At 43.6% G+C, this 14,093-nt stretch overlaps 1 long non-coding RNA gene across 1 annotated transcript; it reads right to left on the reverse strand.

Moving 5' to 3' along the window:
* Nucleotides 1–1,108: 1,108 nt before the first annotated feature.
* Nucleotides 1,109–13,827, reverse strand: LOC146175946 (uncharacterized). The gene is made up of 3 exons (XR_014701482.1): nucleotides 13,710–13,827; nucleotides 3,866–3,961; nucleotides 1,109–3,479 (listed from the first exon to the last, which is right to left on the reverse strand). It is a non-coding gene; the product is annotated as an uncharacterized LOC146175946 (long non-coding RNA).
* Nucleotides 13,828–14,093: the final 266 nt, after the last annotated feature.

Raw genomic sequence — 14,093 nt, forward strand, 5'->3', positions numbered from 1 at the left:
ATTTTGGCAATATAATTTGTGCAGCAGAAAAACCCTGCCATTTTTGTAAAGTAGCCCGATGCGCTGGTCCTCAAACGCAGCCCTACGTTTAACGTTCAGGACGTCGTTCCGTATACTGCCAGAAAATTTGATAGAAATAAATGAATATAAATGCAGGTATGATCGTATCAATGGTTTTTCTTTTTTGATATTTTAACTCAGTCATGATTATTTATACTAGGAAGCAGAATTTGGCATTGGTCAACTAATACATAAAAAGCTTTTTTTTTTTCTTTCATATATCTGCGAAACAAAATTTTGAAATAAAATGACGCCTGTTTTTGCCACACCTTCTCGATTAAAACACCGTTTCGTGAGGAGCACACATCGACATGTGCGAATTGCCTTTGAAATCCTGAAAGTCAATTGTAGAGCGTAAGCAGTCAGTCTTTATAAATTAATAATACCATGTTAGAGCCGGAGTATTTTTTTATTTTCGCATTCATAACCACATGTGGATAGAATGGGAATAATTACTGAAAGGCAGATTGAAAGGGTTCTTTTCCAAAGTAGATATTTATTTAGATTCTACCTTTCCAGCGACCCGTTACTACGCTTCCGCCTGTTATGGCCGAGCGGTAGTTGGTCCATGCAAAGCGAGCTTCACAAGGTGGTATTTTGATGCTAAAACTGACAAGTGCTACACATTTATCTACGGTGGGTGCCATGGAAGTAGTAACAACTTCAAAACTAAGACTGAATGTCTTCGTGCGTGCTTAAGTAAGTACCTATTACTCTGTCTGAAGCTCTTACATGACATGTCTGAAGCTTATACATGACATCCCTCATGATATATAAATATCATGAGGTTCTACTTCACGCATCAAAACATCTCTTTATGTATGTCCAATCTTGTAGTTCGTGCATGATAACTACAGTTGGGTTCGAACCAGGGAACACCGGTCAATCACCCGGAGTGCTAACAACGCAGCAAGTGCCACGGAATAAGGGCGTCAGTTAAAAGTAATGAATTTTAGATAAATCTGCTGCCAGCATTCACTAAAGTCATTTATCCGCACAATCTAGGTACTGCTCATGCCTCATGCGCCAGTTTTATCTGCGCCTCATCACAGCTGCGCTGTGCACACCGTCGCTTGCGTCGCCGCCGGCCGAACTACCAGTGACGGCGCATCGCATTAAAAGGACCCTAACTGGCTGCGCCATGCACTTCTCCACCTCGCTGTTGGTTTAAACTGGTGCTCTAGCTCCCATATGACAGCAGTTTAGAGACGGTATATGGGCTTAACTGCGGCTCGCTTCCTTACTATATGAATGGATGACCAGTAGATGTCTACACACTGTCGCAAGCATCAGGCTGAATCAAATAATCCTACTGACTGAGCCCTGCGCGAGAGCTACACTTAACGAGCTTACGCTGGTTAGACAGGTTCAAACGGGCTGAACCTAGCCAATGTTTGTTCTGCTGTCTAACACTGAACGCATGTCAAACCTGATAATGAAAGGACATTTCAGTGGCATTTCTTTTCTAATTGATTTTGAGCAGAGTTTCAAGGTTCCTATGGTTTCTTTAAAACTTCAGTACATCTCTCGGACTACTTACTTTTCCAGACGATCTGCTTCTCGAAATAAAACAGGAATTTCTCACTGTTAGCATTTCAAAATCGCTTAAACTGCGTTTTCTCGTATCTGCAAGTCAGGTTTCCGTCCTGTGACTGTACGCCAATGTGCGAGAAGGAGAAAAGTGTTGGCTCTTCCACAAGCTTTTATCTTTTATAAGATCTTAATTGCGACCTCTACATTCTAACCATTACATAGAAATGATGTGAGCAATCAAAATGAGCAAATTCGATCAAAAATGTTTAGTGTCGTTAATTCGAAGAAAAAAGAAAACGAGTAAAAAATTGTTTGCAGTTTGCAAGACAATGTCGCCAACGACGCAGCTGTTATCATAATTTCCGCAGTCTCTACAAGCGGTGCGCGATATACCGTGGGCACGGGACGCACAGGCTTGCGCATTTTTCTTTTACAGATAATGCAGTGTTCTTGAAAATGTTTGGTTTGGTACCCATATTGTTACGTCGAGCATGGGCACATTAAATAACTACGGATTAATTCTTTCTACCCGTAGCGGAAATGTTTTCAAGGAAGTTTCAAGTTTGAGTGCTCTTTTTCTAGATATTACTTCCTCCCAATTATAAACTGCGTTTAGCCAATAAATTACACCTCTGCAGTTCTCCTGCCGATTATATTTATCGAGCCCTACCTTTCTTCAGAGTCTCATCGACCTAAATCAGTCTGTAAGAAAAAGCCAGATCCAGGACCCTGCAAGGCCTCTTTCCCAGCATGGTACTTCGATTTTGAAAAAGGCTACTGCCGAAGATTCGTTTATGGTGGCTGCAAAGGAAATGGGAACCGTTTTGCTACCTGTTTGAAGTGCATGCGAGCATGCGGGAAACGTACGTATACCAGCGTTATTGAGTTTACACCTTTTTGTTCGGAATGCCTGCAACATTACTGCAAAATGTTGATTGTCAGGAACTGCCGACTGCAAAAAGAATTATTCAGCTATAACTATTGGCCTAGCACAAGCAGCGACTAAAGAGGCGATGGCACAGTTTGGCTTGGTCTATGGGTATTAACGTCCCAAAGCGACCCATGCTGCGAGAGACGCTGTAGTAGAGGGCACCGGAAATTTTGACCACCGGGGATTCTTTAACGTGCAATGACATCGCACGCACACGGATGCCTTGCTTTTTGCCTCCACTGAAAAGCGGCCGCTGAGGTCGGGACTCGATCCCGAATTATTGGGCACAGTAGTCGAGCGCCCTAACCATCACGCAACTCCGGTGGGGTGCGCCGGCGCGGGTCGCCAATAATATTTTCTCGTCTACTCGAATTATTGATCAGACCCATATCTATTAATTCTACACAAGGAGCTTTAGCGCTCAATATGTATGGTAAGTTAACGGTGCAGCCGTACGTCTAGATACAAGGCCACATACTTGGTATACTCCCATTGAAAGAAATGAGAATCAAAAATTTTGTTTTAAACCTGCAAGAATCAGCAAGAGTATGATGTACAGGCATGTCTTTAAGTTGGATTTCAAAGGCATTCTGGCAAGTGGGACGCAAACTGTTTTTGGAAGAAAATAACTGATTCGATGAATTTTCATGCACAATGGTGTGCCCGAACGAGAAACTGCTGCTCTAGGGAGCAATGCAATATAAAGGGGACATTTAGCTGTCTGCATAAAGTGCAAAAAAGAAATGACGTTGATCTCCGAGAAGGTACTGCTTGCTGCTAAAATAGTAATTAAATGTGTTCACATCTGGTTAGTTGCCACTGCACTTTCCGACAGTACAGAAGGCGGAGCATGACGAGAGCGCCAGCGCATAAGGGCGATGGCAGTGACGTGAGGTGACAGTGTTGATATCAGCAACAGAGACTGAAGGATATTGGCGTAGGCAGACATACTTTTCTGAAAGAGAACAATCAAGACTGCAATCAGGAATTACCATTGATTGAAGCCGCAAACTCTAGATTATGTCCGCTCACATTCACAACAGCTTGCTGCAGGGCGACAGCTACTCTTTGATGGCCACTGAAAAAGCGTCCACCGAGGATAAGAAAAGGCAATGCATCTGGTATATATAGAACCGCCTTTTATTCTCCAGCATAATTTTGTGAAGATGGCGTCCTCCTCAAGTTTCTTACTTATGCAAAGGCCCGAAAGAGCAAAAATCTTAGAGATCGGTACCGCGCACCGCGACACAATTCAGTCACTATAGGAAACCATGATCTGTCGTAAGACGACTGAACACAGGGACTAAAAAAATAAAGGAAAAATTGGAAGGTAATGCGTACCTCGGTGTCCTGCCCTGATGCTGCCCCCTTTGTTGTGGGGCTGGCAAATCAATGAGACATTCCCCCGTATCCTCCAGCGTGGCTTGCCAGGCGGGCCTAAAACAAGAATTTTCATACGGTCTTGTTAAGTATCCGCTAGATTTTAATCCCTTGTACGCGTTCTTTGCTCTCCAAGATCTTAACTCGGTATATTATTGGTTCCGGTGGTCCCTTTCAAGACTCCTTCCTAGAAACCTTTCTGAAGGCAACATTTTTCCTAGGCCGTCTTGCCTGTTTAGGCCGTCTCAACCGCTATTTGGCCGCGCAGCTCATTGTATCCCATACGTGTATTGTACTCTCCTGCATCAAGCACTTAAGCTACTCTGTCTTCTTTCGCGCAGAGCAGTAAAAACGGAACTGAAGGAGAAAAAATATATCTTGTTTAAATTCTGTGGGTTATACATACGGGAAACAATGTGTTAGATGTGCGATAGATGGATTGTGCAGGCACGGAAGGCTAAGTGTAGTGCAAAGAGAGAAGCTTCTTTTTTCTGAAACCTTAGTAAAAAATGAAAGTAACGTAACTCAAGCATCTCATGAAATCTAACTCTTGACGAAACCTCGTCTGATCGGGTAGTAGATTCATGTATTAAGAAAAGAGAACGCCGACCAAAGGTTTTTGCTAATAATACGAAGACAAAGTAATCAATTGGCTTCCGTATATAAGACGAAACGTCTGTCTTCGTATCAATAACAACAACCTTTGGTCGGCGTTCTCTTTTTTTATAACATGAAACATGTGATGCTTGCATTTTGAGTCATTTTAATTGCATTTAGGCGACTGCCTTATTTCGTAGAGCAGACACTCATAATTGTATTTATTCGTACGTAAAATCAGATTTTTCTCCTGTGTTCCTCACACCCGGCACATTTTTCTTCTCATGCCCTTATTTTACCGTAATTTTTGGCCACACCCAAATCAAACACCCTCTTTTTCTTCCTCCCTTCATTTTCTTACATTTCGACTTTGTACTGTTCCATTATACATTCATTTTTGTGCGCTCATAAGCCATTTTATCTGCCAATACACTTTCAGTTGGCTCATTATCCGTAATGTGCTTCGGGATACGAGGATGTCATTGAAATAGAATATTAGAATGGGCACACAGAGTAGGCCTGGAAATATATTATTCGCTGTAGTTAAATTACCGATACCATTTTCAACCTTTTTTATTTTATTTTTCATAAACTCGGTATAGTAAAGGTCCCATACATCCCAAAAGTAAGGCGCGGGAACCATGTCGAGAAACTCCAGATCTCTTGAGAGGACTGTGACGTCAACGAGAAACAAACGCACCTGGTGGAAAAAGTGGCCAACTGCTGGAATCGCAAACCTATCGCAAAGATTATGAGCTGGCAAGATTGCCTCTATGTCGCCAAACAAAAAATTACGCAGTTATGTAGACCTCTGCCACTACATCAGATTTACGAACGAGCTTTTTTTTTTTCTATTACAAGTTTTTCAGCTTCAGGGGTCGCCGAAAGAAACGGCAGTATTAATGCAGAGTTCTGGTGCCCTTTTCGTTCACCAGATGTCGTCTTGTTTACTTTATTACTATTATTGCGTAAGTACGCCAGGTTTCAGCCCGTCGCGTGTACCCAGCTGGTAGCCGCGTTTGACCTTTAGAGCGACCGCAGATGGAGCCCCTCTTCAAGCCGTCGGATAAACTCAGTCGGTAGGCACGCCGCGCCGCACAAGACGAAGAAGAAGAAAGGACAGAAAGAGAAGCTACATCGGCTTTGCTTACGCAACCAACCGGGTTAACTAAAGCTAAACCCCAGCTAATTTTGTTTTTATTAGTAGCTATCGTAGTATTTTTACCTAATGAAAATTATTACTTCTGATGGAAAAAGCACTACTATGTAGTGAACGCAATGATGTCTTTTAAAATGTTCAGTTTAACAGCTAACATGAATTGTTTAAACGTGCGCTAAGCAGTGCTCTAATTGGCTCTTATTTTCTTGGCAGCTGGAAACCAACACAGGTGCAAGAAATACAGCCCAAAATTAAACCCGATTCATAATATGGGGAACAAGACAGCCTTGAAGCCTTTTCCTCAAGAATAACATTTTTCAGTAACGACACCTGAGAAGCCAGAAAAATGACAGCGCATGTTCAATCTTTGAGCACAAAATTTTGGGATTGTTTAGGTATAATGCATTTTAGCTTTGTAAAATAAAATTTTACAAACCCTTTCTACTTTTTATATTATACCACGGCTGCAATAACTAGTCACTGGAAAACTTCCACTACACTTCCACCAAAATGCCATAAAACCTCACTAACAGACGATTCTTCGGCCACTATTACTTAAACAGTCAAAAACGGAAGAATTTTGGGAGACTCTACTGTTGAGCTCACACCCTGACACTCATCTACGTGTAATCCGACTTGCCGAACACACTGCCTCGGTTCACCCGTTCAACCGCGGCTAATGATTTCGCTCTACATCCGGTTCACCAGCGTTGAACCGTTCTCATTTTTCAAATACTATGTAGCTACGACTACGGTATTCCGCTTTCTGTATGTGGCGCTAAATACCTTTGCGTCTTATTGCATTTGTCTTAAATACACAGGCACCTTCTCCGCGGCACAAAGAAGCCACTACAATTCAGGAAGCACAGTCGGGAAGTCTCATGCGTTGTAATCGTTTACGGGTTGGACACCAGTCTTGGTGGCTGGGCTAAAATTACCAGGAGAATCATTTGGCTCACAACTATACTCACTAATAGAGGCATTTCCACACCCTCATCTTTAACTCATATGTACCACATGACTGAGCAGTAGTTCCGTAAGCCACGCGTCAAAACATGCACCTGTACTATAATCGCAAAAACATTTATCTCCGGAAGGGTCCAACTTTCGCCATCATGTAAAACCCTGACATATCGTAATATTCATATCCTAACTTGCCTTCACCGAAAGCTATACAGAGATGCATGCGTTTAGCGCGACATCACTTTTGAACCCTTATCACTATGCGCTTACCATTATCACTTTACCCTTACCACACCTCAAAAAGCTTTCTGCGAGAGAACATGGAGGGCGGAATGCTGGCAGCGCGCTACACAGAATCATATCTAAAATGCCACCGATCAGTTAATTTATGACGATAACTTTTGCGGATTACAGTGGCGTCTATCTCCGCTCTCTGTGAATTGGTTTTTCGGCAAACCGGAAGCGCGCCGCCGATTTCCCCACCGACGTACCTGTAGCAACCATTGAAACACGCGTGCTGTTTCCAGTCGTCTTTGAGGTTGTCGTTCCCTCCTAAACTCTTTCTTTCGGGATTGCCGGCTGGAGCAGAAATAAGGTGCTCAAGAAGGATAGCTAGGTGCAGAGGAATTCTTTTTGAAACTGAGACACCTAAGTTCGCCGGCCTTCATCCTGAATTGAACGACTGCTGCTTAATTATGACGAAAAATATGCCATAATATATTTTTTTTGCACCAACAGTGGCACTCTCTTTCACGATTCCAGAGATGTCTGCTTGAATACTTCCGCGAACCATTCAAATATGTTTTTGTTCTTTTTTTTTGCGAAAGCAACACTACGATGGATCTGAGCGATTTCGCGGACCCCCGGAGAGCCCCAACTGTGCATGCGTGAGGAGCGAGTGACGTCACATTGAGCACAGCCTAAGAGACGCGTTGAAGCCGCCGCCGAATCCTCCGCTGCGCGGGTGACTCAAAGTACCACCGCCGCCGCGCAAGCTGCGAATGCGCCAGGAAGGAGTGACGTCACATTGTGCACAGCTGGCACGCAGAGGCCACTGCTGACTCCGCCGCAGTATCTCTTAAGAGGAGAATGGCAAAAACCTACCCTTTCTCTCCTATCTCACTGAAATTTTTTTTAGGGGGGTGAGAGGTCTAGTTTTCTTCCATGACTCTCTGAAAATCTACTGTACGTGTATTGCTTGCAGGGGCAGCTACTCTGCTGTAGTGTATTATCCGACCCTTTATTTTCTTTTAGCTTTATTATTAATATTAGGGCAAATTTTGGAACGCTCCTTATCTTAGTGAGGACGCATCAAGAGCGGCTTGCATTCCTTCAGTCAATTTTTAAAGACGTCTTGCGTAGAAGCGCTTAGTGGGGCCTCCCTGGCAACGCCATTTTCCTTAGGTAGCACTGCGCTACCTTCATGCACCCTTTCATCGCTTCCTCGTTGGAACGCAAGCTTCCCTGCACAACAACTTGCTTTGGGCTTGCGCAGTAGGGTGTCTCTGGCGGCTATGGTGACACCCACTGAGAGCGGAAAAGCGCTCAGAGAGAACACCATGCACCATCGATAGAATAAACTCGAATGCCTGGTCTCTAATAGAAAATGAGGTATTAAATGAGGCGTTTACCTATTTTAAGATCAATTTACTGCACTGTTTTTTCGTTCATTTCAGTGTGGGAGACAATATTTGTTCAGCTGCTTTAAGCAATAAAGCATGGTTAAATTTATATCTATAATGAAGTTAGCAATTTTCTCCAGGCAAATGTTTATAAGACCATCTTGCATTCAAAAATGCCTTCTCTTATGTGCGAAAGCTGAGAAAAAATGGCTGGGGCTTAGCTAAGGTTAAGTCAGGATATCTCGAAGCGAACAGCTTCGGTGATGCTGCTGGCACTGGCGGCTAAAAGCCGCTTTTGAGCATCTTGTCGCCTCCTTTAGCGAGGCGCTCCTCTGGTCGCTCGGGTGTTTCACTATCTAGTTTGGCTCTGGCCTTTTCATTCGTCCTTCGCAACTGCTCAGAATTCCCGTACTTTCACCATCTTGGCTACTCTCAGCTGACATGGCCGAACGCGGCTGTTCACCTTCCTTTTCACGCCGTTTAGCGAGACGTGACTCTCGCACTTCTGGCGTTTAGGACTCGGCTTTCCTGCGTCGTTTAGCGAGACATTCTCGTTGTTCGGGTGTCTCGGATGTTCGCTGAGCTTTAAGCCTTTCATTTCTTCGCTTTTTTTCAGCCAACTCCCGTGGTAGCACTTCTGTACCGGTAGTATCACACTTTTCTCCTTCCATGTTGAATGCGCACGCCTATTATCTGGCAAGCGGTTATATAGCCGGCCTCCGCGATAAAGACGCGCTTGTGGCGAATGTCAACCGATGGCGCATAGTGCGTGGCAGCGGCCACCTGCACCGCGCATGACGTCACGCGCGGCAGCGGCGAAAGGTCAGGCGGCGGAGTCGGCCGCCTGCACCGTGCATAACGTTACTCGGGCTCCGACATACGCCGGATGGATCGCGCGAAGCGCGGGTTTGACTAGCGTAGTGACGCTTTTCGTTTCAAAAGCCTAATCGCAGAAACAAGTGTACCCGCGTGCGGTAGAGGCAGCGAAACACTGTTCCTTTTTGTTATTTGAAGTTTCTTTACTCCGACCGGTGACTTGCATTACTACGTATTCGATGAGGGAATTCAGTTTCTAGAAAACTTTTGGCCCTTGTACCGGAGAAGAAAAGGGTAACAAATAAATTGGATTTCTGTCGATTTGCTAAGTAGTAAATGTTATTTACACATTGTTGTTTTTCGAACTTCAGCTATTGCATCATTGATTTGAGCGCCCTAAACAGCATGTCGACGATATGCATGATTACATAGAGTGGCGTGCGTTTAGTTCTTTGAGAGTAAAAGACAAGGATAGTGAAGTGCAAACGGCGTGCGTTATCTTGCACTCATCGCCCGCTTATAATTGCATGGTACTGAAATCCCGCCACGCAATTATCATTTATTTCGCAAATAGCTTTGAAGGCTACGCTTTCTATAATACGTGTCCGCGAGCCAAAGTCTCGGCCGACGAGTGAAAAACCAAGTCTTTTTTAAAAACACCGGTTTAATGCCTGATCAAGAGAAAAGCAATAAATAAAAACAGACATTAGACGAAAGTGCGATGAAAACATGCCATCGAGGTACGCGGCAATAGACTACCAAGAATAAAACAGAACGAGGGTCAGGGCTTTACCGCAGCAGCACAAAACACACTACGGCGCGAATAAAGCGAGTAATAGGGCCAAGCGTTAATGACGGTTCAAAAATAAAAATAAACGATAGTGACAGCAACTAACGCAAATACTCCTAAGCCATTCTTGCCGGCATTGCTTCCGTCTTCGTCTGGCAGCAGCCTCCTCCACTTTTAGCTATAACACGGTCACTGTTTTCAAAGCTCCATTGCGCCTTACACGGCCACGCGAAAAGCTAAATGACAGGTTACGCGAAGCACCACCGCAGGGCCCTTCTATGTTTGTGTCGCTTTGCTTCGATGTGAACCCACGCCGGACACAATATAGCTTTTAAAGCTGTGCCCGTGTTATAGCTAGAAGTGGATGGCCCTGTAATTTCCGCTGACCAGTCACGCTCCCTACCGCAATTCGCTGCTTTCCCGCCGGGCCAAAAGCACCGAGCCTTGTTTTCAACGCTCTTATCTACCTTCGTTTGCGCGGCGATAACATGCTGCCCCTGCGCCTAACAGCTCGCTCATGCGTACTCGCGCTGCTCGGGCAAACACCAACACAAATAGGAGAAAGCGCGCGCGGTTTGAAACACTAAAACAGGCTGTGAGGCCCCAGAGCTTCTAGATCTTCAAACATCGAAAGGGCTAGGGATTATGAAAATAGATTGTATCAACTGGTAACAGAAAGACTGAACGTCAACAGCCCATCAATCAGAGAAAATATGAAATGAAGAATGGCTAAAGATTCACACTTATAACAAATAGCGCATAAATACAAGCAGACGTATTTATAATATGAATTTATTACTGATAACCGAGATTCGACTTTATCCTTGCTTTCCACAACATAGAGTGAATTTAGCTGCATGTTATTGGTATTATTCGACAAAGTCTTGCAGCAAGAATCTAAGTTCGTTTCATTTACGATTTCGGAAAAATACATGATTTCTATGGAGCACCCATGGACATCACATCACATCATTTCATTTGTTCGGAATTTATTAGAGACCATGAGGGACGCATGTGTCATTGATACATATTTAACTCAAAGTATGTTCTTAGAGACACTGATAACATTGTAATTTTTCCAGCACTAGATACATAGTGAAATACATATTTACCGCTAACTTATCCCTACAGCGGAAACCAAAGATTCGCTTTACGTGCCCGAAAGTACACTCCGTTAAACAGCTACACGACTAAGGACCATCGGTTAACTATAAATAATGCCCCAGTCAGTAATGCACACCTTCGTATGCTCCGCCGCGGTATGCTCTAGTCGAACGCTGAGACATATCCAGGAACTCACCGGTGCCTGATGTACACGGCCTGCGTTGGGAACTATGTCAGAAGTTTTTAAAAGTGTTACTTGGCTAGCCCAAGCTTCGTATCCATGGAGATTTGGCAGTTTAGAGAATGACTACCTATCAACTGGCCGAAACTTCGATGAAAAGAATCGCTTTATCTCAGGATGAACTGGAGAAAAGGGAAGAACAGGCATAACGGCCAGCAACAGGTCAGTCGCAGCCTACATCGTCGTTCTTCGGTCTCATTTTCGTATTTGAACGAAGCGTGGCGTTTAAATATTTAGTTACTCTTAACAGCTAGTTCAAGAGTGTCAAGGCCGGTTCTTATTAGAGAATCACGGGGTGAACGTTGTCACTGTCATATATCCTAGGAGTTACTTAACCACCGAAATGTTATTGTTCTAACCATATATGGCAGCGAGGAAAATATGATGCTTTGCAGGTTAACGCAGGTATGCAAAGAATATATCAATTAATATACACGTATATTTGAACAGACATAACAATGGCACTCAGAAAAAATTTGAGGCTGACTTAAGCTTCTCCGTTAAGGGCATGAAATGACCGAGTTTTCGACTCTCACCTGCGGCTCCCCTGGCGGTATTCTCGCATGTTAACATAGTTATGCCTTATTCATGGTTAACTTTCATGGGACACATTATAGGTCCTCGCCGCAAAACCCCGCGAGGTGATTGTTTCAGCAAATCTCAATGACGTTTCAAAATTACCAATGTCGGAATATTTTTCAAATATAGACGGCCTTTACTCTTCCTTGTTCTCATTTGTATTGACCGGTTTTATTCTAGCAATGAATCTTGTATCTGGCTCATTGAACATCCAAGATCCTATTGCCGCCAACTTTGCTTTAATATCGGCAAGTCGCAGACGGAGATAATCATCCTTGAAGTGGTTTTAAATCTGCTTATCCATACACCATGACTTGTCATGCCATGAGTCAAGTAAGAACAAGGATGGACAGTTAGTCAAGTTGGTCTGTGTTCATATTTGAAGGAACAGCGCACAAATAGACGCAAGACGAACAGAAAGATAACACAGACGAATGACGCTCTCTGGATTCAACTTAGAGGCGCATAATTCGAGGTTCCAGACTGCATTTGAGACATTTTTTTAAAGTGGCGGAAATTATGTCAAACATATATGCAACGTCAAGCACTATAACACTGTTTTCAGCTAAATTCATTTCTTGGAGTGCTTTCGTCAGGAATCACTCCAAGAATGGCATTGTCTTCGATGCCGCCGTTGAAAATTTGCGGTTTTCCAGCTCCTGTCATCCCAATTTATCTTCAAGGTGCTACAGGACCTGCCTTTCTCAGCACCTCCACATCCACCACGGCTACAGCCTGAGCATTCAGCACAATTTTGTTTTATTTTTTAGCATGGCAATCGCGGATCTTTTACGCCCAGTTCCGGTCGTTCCATTTGTGAAAAACGGTAATCATGATCCGTAAATTATTTTATTCCCCGAATAATAGAAGCAAACCTCTCTCTATACGAAAAAGGCATGTCTTAATCCTTCATTTCAATGCCTATCTGACAATCGAAGTTGGCCACCGCACCAAAATATTGGGATTTTCTCATTGGTCATGAAAGATTTCCAAGGCCATATGTCGTGACTGCCGGATGAAGGCGTGCAACACAGCACCACTTTCAATTTATACTCCTTATTAACCTTTAAATACTACACCTGGCATCCTATGAATTACGCTGAAATATTGGTCTATGCTGTCGTCTGTATATTTATTGATCATGAATCCCACACCTATTTTTCTCTCGCATAATTTGCTATTAAGCAAAATAGCTTTCTTCTCTTGGGCCTTGTATAAGGTTATCTCTCCTGGCAACGTCATTAAACATTGTTATATCCTGCTTACTACCCGCTAGCTCCGGAAACACCTGTGATAAAGCAGGCCTCTATAAGTACATTGTAGCGCTAAACATTCCAAGCTCAATTTTTAGTGTTGGCCCGACCGGGGCCAGATGATAGCATCCTCCGTTGTAGCGCATGTCTGACAACGCCTCATTACTCACTTTCTCCACCCGGTATTTGCCGAGAACAGCGGGCTAAATAGTACATTTTAGCTGCTTTTATGCCTTTTTAAATCATTTGTCATTTGGACGTGGCTTGCGTCTGCGCTAGTCCCAGATCTATAAATCTAAATTCTTCTGTATCTTCTGTCATGTTCAATAACCTAGGCGGCCTGGCATTGGGCGGCTTAGCACAAAAGTGGCGATCTTTATACTTGTTGTCGCTAGTTTTTCGCCCCAAAGTAGGCAAAAAAAGTTTGTATGCATGTATAAAAAAGGAGGCGATTTCCCTTTCCAGTCATTTGAAAGCCCACCTAAATCGCTGTGGCCTTAAATTATTTTAATAAGGAATTACATGACCCTAAGCTGGCAAGGTCACTGAATATGCAATACCTACCGTTTATTGTCCATAGAAAAGCGCAGAGTTGCGCAGGCTATCACTTACTCTGCTCCTAATGCTGCAGAATATGTGACACTAGAAGTGTACAAGGGAACAAGAGACGCAATCACTCACATTCCTTCGCACGTTTCAGTTTGTTCCTTGACATTGTTTTCAGACATAATGAATGGGTGCAATCGCTTGCTACAGTTCACTTTGCGGCGAAGAGCCTGTTAGACACATAAGAAGAAGCGTGAAATGTATGGGGGCAGGAACATTGGTACACGGCCCCCAAAATGCCTTAAACGTAGCAAATTTCGGGCTGCACCTATTGTGTACGCAATGCCTTCTTACGTCGCAATAAAAAAAAAAGTTGTACTGACGGACAGCGCCTATTGTGATGCCCTTTTGGAGATTGTGTATCGGAACACATTGTGAAACATTCACACATTCGTGCCTGCAAATAAAAACAGAATGAAAGGTGGCAGTTTTTTGTACATCCAAGAAGCTGCAAACCGA

Source organism: Amblyomma maculatum, chromosome 10 (assembly GCF_055883805.1).
Source record: "Amblyomma maculatum isolate TAMU_Amacu chromosome 10, ASM5588380v1, whole genome shotgun sequence".
NCBI classification, from domain to species: domain Eukaryota; kingdom Metazoa; phylum Arthropoda; class Arachnida; order Ixodida; family Ixodidae; genus Amblyomma; species Amblyomma maculatum.